We start from the raw sequence: 8,816 nt of genomic DNA, 5'->3' as shown, positions 1-8,816 counted from the left end.
TCACTCCAGTGATGACTGGGAAATCCTGAGAGCTCTGTCCACTATCCAGAACCCGGGCAAGCATGCAGTCATGAAATTAATGTCAATAATGATGAACTTCTCTGGGCAACCACATTTTGACATAATTTTCCATAAACCCTCAAGACTGTTGGTATCAAAGTCCTTGGTCAGAGATTTACAAATGTTGCATACATTCCTCTGTTCTGTTCCTGGCATTTTTCCTGGAGTGTTAGGCAGCAAACACCTAATCAACTGTTCCTCAATCCTTTCTGAAGCTATACTGGCTCTCAGGCAGGTGACCATCTTTCAGATGAAGGATCAACCTATTGAGAAGGAATCTGGCAAGAATCTTACCAGCAGTGACTAAAGGAGAAATACCTTTGTGATTGTCACAGGACAATATATTCCTTTTACCTTTATAGAGATGGACAATGGTGGCATCCTTGAATTCTTGGGAGATGATCTGTCCATGCCATATAACCTGGAAAATTTTCAATCAATTTTTGGATGAGTAATGGACCCCCCACCTTGTAGATCTCAGCTGGAATAGAATCAGCATCAGGTAGGTACTTTGCCCATTGCAAGGAGCCTAATGGCATTCAAAACCTCTTCTTCAGTTGGAACTACAGCTAGGGACTAATTGACTTCAACTTGAGGTAAATGGTCAATGGCTTCTACATTGATTGATGATGGCCTATTAAGAAGACTATGGAAGTACTTGTTCAGCCAATTTCTCAAGGATCATGTCCCCTTCATTAATCAATGTGGATCCATCAGCACCATATGTCTTTGGCCCATAAATAGCCTTCAGGCCATCATAAAAGCATTTTGGCTTGTTACTTCTGCATGAAATTGAATTTCATCTGCCTTCTTACTGAGTCAAGAGTCCTATATCTCTCTAAGCTTCCCTTGTACTTTACTTTTGAAAGAATTAAAAGCTGCCTTCTTAGAAATGTTTGAACTATTCTGCTGGTAAACCCTGTGGAGTTCTTGCTTTTCATTCAGTGGCTTCTGTATTTCCCCTTCATTTTCCTCAAACCAGTCTTGGTTTTTTGAGTGTTCTGGCCCAAAGGAGCAAATGCAGTGCTATATACCAGATCTCTGAAAGCTGCCCACTCTTTTTCTGCTCTATTGTTGCCAACTTTATATTGGTTCAGTTTTCTCTCCAAATTAGCAAAAAACTGTTCCTGCTCAGAGAGATACTCTAATCACTTGACATTGATTCTTCTAGTATTAATTTTCTTTGGGGCTGCCACTTTAGTTGAGTGTGAATATTTAGCTTAGAGAGTATGAGTCTGTGATCAGTCCAGCACTCTGGACCACTCATTGCCTTTGTCACTTTCACATCCTGGTTGTCTCTTCTTAGATGCCATTATTTGCTGCAAGGGTGCATCCAGGAAGTTTTATTACATTTTAGGTAAATGGAAGGCAGAGTTTGTAATGAGGTCATGAGATGTACAAGTCTTCCTTAGTAGATGACCATTACTGTTGTTTCCAACTCCATTCCTTCCAAGGACTCCCTGCTATGTCTGGTAATCTGAGCCTACTCTAGCATTAAAATCACCCAGAATTATAAGTTTGTCCTCTTTTGGTATATTGATGATAAGGTTCTTCAGGTCTTCATTAAAATTTTCTTTGACTTCATCAGTGTTTGTCATGGTGGGAACCTAAGCACCGATGATGGTGGCATAGCATTTTCCTCAAAGTGGCAATCTCATGTCCTGAGCCTGTCATTCACTCCTTTTGGTAGGCATTCAAGAATGTTGACTAGATTAGTTTTGAGTGCAAAATCTACCCCAGCTTCATGGCATTGCCCTTCACTGTAGCCACTCCAGAAAAAAAAAAAAACAACTTGTATCCAGCTCCAACTTCAGTAAGCTGGCCTTCATTTGCCTGCCTTGTTTCACTCAGAGCTGCTATTTGGATATGTTGCCTTCTGAGTTCTCTTGACAAAAGAGCTGTTCATCTTTCAGGTCTATTGGATCTCATGTTGTCTATGAGTGTGTGCACCTTCCATACACCTATGGTAAGTTGAATCTTCTTTGAAGATTTTTTTTTGTGTCTCAACCACACTGTGGGATCCCCACCTTCTGTGGTAATCAGGCCACAATTAGGTAAGCCAACAATTTTTAGACCACCTTTCCTAGCCCCTTCCTCACATCAAGAGGTAAACAGTGTGATCCTTAAAAGGGTTGTTCAGTCACCCAGGGGCTGCTGAATCTCACTGCTGCTTTCAGTGGGGAAATGACCTGGGCCACCTGTGTGTAGGGTTGTGACTACAGCTCCCAGAGTATCTGCACTTGCTGCTTCATCACTTACCACAGGACTCTGAGGAACAGTTATGAGTCTTTTGTTGGGTGGGTAAATTGGATTTAAGTGAGTTAGAGCTGCATGAAGTCATCATTCTCACTATCTCTTCCAAAAGTCATCATAATCCATCATGGCAAGACAGAGTCAAAACAACTGGTGATGGTTCTAAATGCAGTGAATGCCCTTGGCATCTTTGATGTATAACTAAGCTCTAATTGCTACACAGTACTTGTTTCAGCTGACTTCTTGGATTTTGGAATGAATGGTCCTCTTCCACCCATTTCACCAGTGGAAGACTTCACATGCTTGGGGTAGACATTCCCAGGACTCACTGAAGAGTTTGAGACTCTCTCAGTTTCCCTCAACTTGGTTTGGTCTGCCTGCTGGGGTGTGGCTACTGCCCATGCTACAGCTTCTTTGAGCCACAGGTGAGTTAGGTAGCTCAGGTGGACATCAAAGGTGAAAAGCAGCCCTGAAGAGGGCTTGGTAGCCGTCTCACCAAGATACTAGTCTTCCTTGGACACACCCTACAACCTACCTGGCTACAAGTATTCTCTAATATGCATGCCACAGGGACAGACCCTAGGAAATGGCCCAGACAGCACTCACTGGCATGAGTAACTCTTCACTCTGAGTCCTCTTCTGCCCCAAAGGGTGTGAACCATAAAGCTAGGAAGCTTAGGAAATGAAGATGGCAAAAAGCCATCACAGAATGGAGAACAAGACTCACAATATAGGAAAGTTTCAGAAAGATTACAATGTTTCTTTGTACCCAGACTTTGCCTGCTACAGTAAGATCTATAAAAAGTTCACAAAACATAGTTTCTGGGTAATTATTTTATTAATTATTGCTAGTGGATAATTAATAAAAGGATTGGTCATTTGGCCATCTCTCATGAAACAATGACTGATCATGGTGGCTTCTTGATGCTTATATGCCCTTGGAAGAGTGGGTGTTCTGAACAGGTGACAATTATCTCTGATTAGCTAAAAATAAATGAGAAGAATGGCTTACATCATAATATATTGTCTATTGGGTGTAGTTCTTCCGCAATAGCAGTCCATTAGAAGTCTGTCCCTGCTATTCATCTTTCCTTCTCAATGACATCAAGAGGGTGATGTCTTGAATTGTAAATGAATTGAATTTAAGTGAGGCACAGCTTTGCAAAGATATCAGCCTTACTGTCTCCTCCAGAGTCACTGGAATCCAGTGGCAAGACGTAGGTCAAGATGATGGGAATGGTTTTGGATAAAGTGGGGGACCTTGACCTTTTTTAAGGTAAGATCTTGCCCAGATTTCTGTCTGAAACAATGCCAGTTCTGTAATTAAAGAGTGGATGGATGATGATGCTTGTCCTTTGTTCTCAAAGAAGAGTATGACATCTTGGAGGTGATACTATGACAGGCAAGTGAGTTGGATTTACATGAGAGGGTGCTGTCATCAGACTATTTTTCCTCCAAAGTCTTAACAGTCAGGTCACCAGATATGAGATGGCCCTGGATTCAGAGACTTTGGCCTTTTAAAGCAAGGTTTTTCCAAGTTCCCAGTTTTATGAGTCAATGCCCATCCAGTAATTAAGGTTAGGTAAGAGAGACAAGGAAAGGGGCAGCTAGGTGGCACAGTGGATAGAGCACTGGCCCCAGAGTCAGGAGTACCTGTGTTCAAATCTGGCCTCAGACACTTAATAATTACCTAGCTGTGTGACCTTGGGCAAACCACTTAATCCCATTGCCTTGCCAAAAAAAAAAATCTTTAAAAAAAAAGAGAGAGAAGAGCAAAAGAGGCCAAGGTTGACCTTCAGGGAAAAAAAAATCAATCTGGAAGGGTAAGATACTCAGGGTTTCTCAGAGATTAAGGCAGGTAAGAAAGAAAACAAGTAAAAAATTTCTTTTGCATGGTCCAAAAGAAGGGGAAAAAAATCAATGGGATGGGGGTGAGTGGCCCACTGCTGGCAAATTGAGCTACACAGCTCCTTCCTTCCTTCTTTTCTTTTCTTTTATTTCTTGCCTTATTAATAGGTCTTTGCCTTAAAGTCTGGTAAGATTTCTTAGGGTTTACAAACCCAAATCTCTCTTATTGGCCAATTACCTTCCCAGATTATTTTTTTCTTCTTTTGGAAAGGGTAGATTAAGAATTGAGGGGAAACATGGCCTAGTTTATCTTCACAAAAGAATCATTCTTGAGGGGGGAAGAGCCCCCCCCAGTTTCTAGCCATAACAAAAACAATTGCTATTTAGGTTCACATGGCTCACTCCGAGCCATCAAAACCCAAACAATGATTATAATGAAGGACTGGGGGAGAGTGACTTTGATTATGTCCTTGTATTCCCAGACCACCCCCCAGCCTAGAAAATCCAGGTAAAAGATCCACCCTCACCCAAGTCTGAGCATAAAAATGGCTGCTTTCCCACTTATTTGGGGGTCTGAATAAAGTTTGAGAAAAAACTTAATCCAATCTCATCAGCAATGTTCTTAAGATACTGATTTGTCCTAGTAGAGAATGAGGAAATAGGAAGAGAAAAAACCCTCTGCATCTCTCCAATAATTGGTTATTCAATGATCATTTCTTTCAATAGTATAGAAAGAGCACTGGAGGGGAGGTGGAACCAAGATGGCAGCAGGAGAAGAGCCTCTCTTAGGTGCTCTCTCCAAAATATTTCAAAAACCTTAAAATTATGAATCTAACTAAATTACTGAGTGACAGAACCCACAGAAAGACCCAATGAGGCAATTCTACAGTCCAAGGTAGCCTGGTAAATAGTGGGAAGCCACAGGGTTGGAGGGGCGGCACCCAGCCAGAGCGAAAGAACTTCAGCCTCCCAGGGGCAGCCCAAGGGTGCCTGGGAGCTAGCTCCCAGAAGCAGTTTCCAAACCTGCACCCCAGGGAGCACTAAGCACAACTTGGAAGAACAGCAGGGAGACCTCTGCCAAAATGAGAGCAAAGCCCAGGCCCTCAGTGGGGCTGTGCTACTCAGTACAGCCCAGGTACTCAGCACAGTCCAGATCCTAGGAAACAGAAGCAGGCTGATGGAGCTGCCCAGCAGGAACCTCCTGACAGCTGTACCCTGAGTGTTCAGCTCATGGAAGGTAAGGGAGTAGAGGGAGACTGCCGATTGTCCTCTGTCTCTGGAACAGAACTCTGGGACTTTGATCACATTCAGACCCTGGTTGAAGTCTAGGCCCCCCCATAGAACAGAGACACCCCTCACAGCCTCTGGGGTAGAGGGGTGAGCTTGTGGTCATTCACAGACCAGGAGAGCAGTCAGAGCCTCACACACTGAGGTCCTTGTTGGGGGTTGTCCCAATAATACTCAAAAGCTCAGAAAGCACACCAAAACCAGGCATAGGCTGGGGAAATGAGCAAACAGAAAAAAAAGGAACCTGACCATAGACAATTACTTTGGTCCCATGGAAGATTAAACCACACAATCAGAAGATGAGAAAGTCCAAGCTTCTACATCTAAAGACTCCAAGAAATATAGATGGTGGGCTCAGACTATGACAGACCTCAAAAAAGATTCTGAAAATCAAGGAAAGAGCTAAAAGAAAAATTGGGAAAAGAAATGAGAGAGATGCAGGAAAAACATGAAAACAAAGATAACAGCTTAGTCAAGGAGATCCAAAAAAATGCTGAAGAAAATAACATGTTAAAAACAAGCTTAGGTCAAATGGATAAAACAATTCAAAAAGTTATTGAGGAGAAGAACACTTTAAAAAGCAGAATTGGCCAGGTGGAAAAGGAGATAAGAAAGCTCTCTGAGGAAAACAAGTCTTTCAGATGTAGAATGAAGCTAAAGGAAGCTGATGACTTGGTGAGAAATCAAGACACAATAATTCAACACCAAAAGAATGAAAAATTAGAAGAAAATATGAAATATCTCACTGAAAAAAAAACTGATCTGGAAAACAGATCTAGAAAAGACAACTGAAAAATTATTGGGCTACCTGAAAGTCATGATCAGGAAAAGAGCCTTGACATAATTTTTAAAGAATTCCTATAGGAAAATTGCCCTGGTATCCTAGAAGTAGAGGGCAAAATAGAAATTGAGAGAATGCACTGATCTCTCCTGGTAAGAGATCCAAAAAAACCAACACCCAGGAATACTATAGCCAAGTTCCAGAACTCCCAAGTTAAAGAAAAAATATTACAAGCAGCCAGAAGGACACAATTCAAATATCATGGAGCTGCAGTCAGGATCACACAGGACTTAGCAGCAACTACATTAAGGGCTTGTAGGGCTTGGAATATAATATTCCAGAAGGCAAAAGAGCTTGGAATGCAACCAAGAATCAACTACCCAGCAAAACTAAACATCCGCTTCCAGGGGGAAAAGATGGACTTTCAAAGAAAGGGGAATTTCAAATGTTCCTATTGAAATGACCAGAACTGAAAAGAAAGTTTGACCTTCAAGTACAGGACTCAGGTGAAACATTGAGAGTGGACAAGAAGGGTAAATTATGATGGATTTAATGATGATGAGCTGTATGTATTCCTGAATGGAAATATGAACCTTCTCACTTAATAGAGCAGGTAGAAGGAGCTTTTATAGATGAGGCACAGGAGAGAACTGAATTTGAAGATATAATATATTGTAAAAAATGGAGTCAATGGGTGAAAAGGAATTGTACTGGGAGTAAGAGAAAGGAGAGGTAGAATAGGCTAAGATATTTCATGTAAAAGATATTTCATGTAGCATTTACAATAGCATGGAATGGGGAAAGGTGAGGGTCAATGAGTGAGCCTTCATTCTTATGGAAAATGGTTCAGAAAAGAAACAGCATACATACTCAATAGGGTATAAACATCTAGAAGAAAAGGGAGAGAAGGGGGATGGGGGAGGGAAGGGGGTATGTGGGTGATGGAGGAGAGGGTAGATCATAGGAGAGGATAGTCAGATATAACATTTTTTTTGCAAGGTGCTGGGATTGGGTGGTCTGTCTGGGACCATGGGACTGGTGGTTGCTGGGTCTCTGGGGGGGATGTGGGCTTGGGGCCTCTTGCCCCCTGGACCAGTGCTCTGTCTGCTGTACCATTCGGCTGCCCCACAGTACAGGTACACTTTTGAAGAGGGACAGAGTGAAAGGAGAGAGAAAATATAATAGATGATAGTGGGGAGGAATGGAAAAAGGAAATTACAATCAGCAACAGCAACTGTGGAAAAATATAGAAGTAACTTCTTTAATGGACTTATGATAAAGATGTGACCCACCTGAGACAGAGTTGATGGTATCAGAACACAGACTGAAGCACATTTTTTCTCTTTCTTTTACTTTATTTCTCATGAGGTTTTATATTTTTGTGGGAGAGGTGGGGTATTATGTTTACTCTTAAAACAAGAATATTTTGGGGCAGCTAGGTGGTGCAGTGGATAAAGCACCGGCCCTGGAGTCAGGAGTACCTGGGTTCAAATCTGATCTCAGACACTTAATAATTACCTAGCCGTGTGGCCTCGGGTAAGCCACTTAACCCCATTGCTTTGCAAAAACTAAAAAAAAAAAAAAGAGTATTTCAGTAATGTGTAAATAAATTAAATAAAAATTTAAAAATAGAGTAGCTAACTACAAAAAAAAGAGCACTGGACTAAAACTCAGAGATTGGGGCAATTCATTTGGTCACTTCCTCATAAAAAATATGTGACCTTGGCAAGTCACTTCATTTGTTTCCTCATCTCTTAAATGGGGATCTGGATATTGCTTTGTCATCTTCAGAGTGATGTCAATGGAATCTTGTAAGCTCTGAAAGATAAAGATAGGGGCGACTAGGTGGTACAGTGGATAGAGCACCGGCCCTGGAGTCAGGAGTACCTGGGTTCAAATCCTGCCTCAGACACTCAATAATGACTCGGCTGTGTGGCCTCGGGCAAGCCACTTAACCCCATTGCTTTGCAAAAACCTAAAAAACAAAAAAAGATAAAGATAGGAATTGGACCTTTGTTAGTTGGTTCAGAAATAAATTCCAGAATATGCAAACTTAATCCACTAATGCCTGAGAGCACCTTCTCTGCCACAAAATCCACACATACCAGGGATTCTTAACTTACTTTTTTTTTACAAGGCAATGGGGGTTAAGTGGCTTGCCCGAGGCCACACAGCGGGGTCATTATTGAGTGTCTGAGGCCGGATTTGAACCCAGGTACTCCTGACTCCAGGGCCGGTGCTCTATCCACTGCACCACCTGGACACTCCCATAACTTACTTTTTAAAAATGTTTGACAACCGGTCATTTCAATGTTAGTTTTCTTTATATGCCTTTATTTTATGCATTTAAAAAACGGAGAAAGCCTCCCAAGTGTCCCAGACTGCCCAAGGAGCTCGTCTGTTTTACCCGCTACACCGCAGCCTCCATTCGCATTGTCCGTTTGAGCAGTCTGCAGAACAAGGGCTGTTTTTGTTTTGCTTTTCTTAGTCTCCACGACCAGGACCCGTGGGCGCTCACTCAAGACTTAACCCTGGGTCTGGCTCGGCCGCACAGCCGCGGGTGCCACAGGTGGGCCTTGGACCCGGG

This window comes from Macrotis lagotis, chromosome 2, assembly GCF_037893015.1.
Source record: "Macrotis lagotis isolate mMagLag1 chromosome 2, bilby.v1.9.chrom.fasta, whole genome shotgun sequence".
Lineage (NCBI taxonomy): Eukaryota > Metazoa > Chordata > Mammalia > Peramelemorphia > Peramelidae > Macrotis > Macrotis lagotis.
This window is presented reverse-complemented; position numbering follows the sequence as displayed.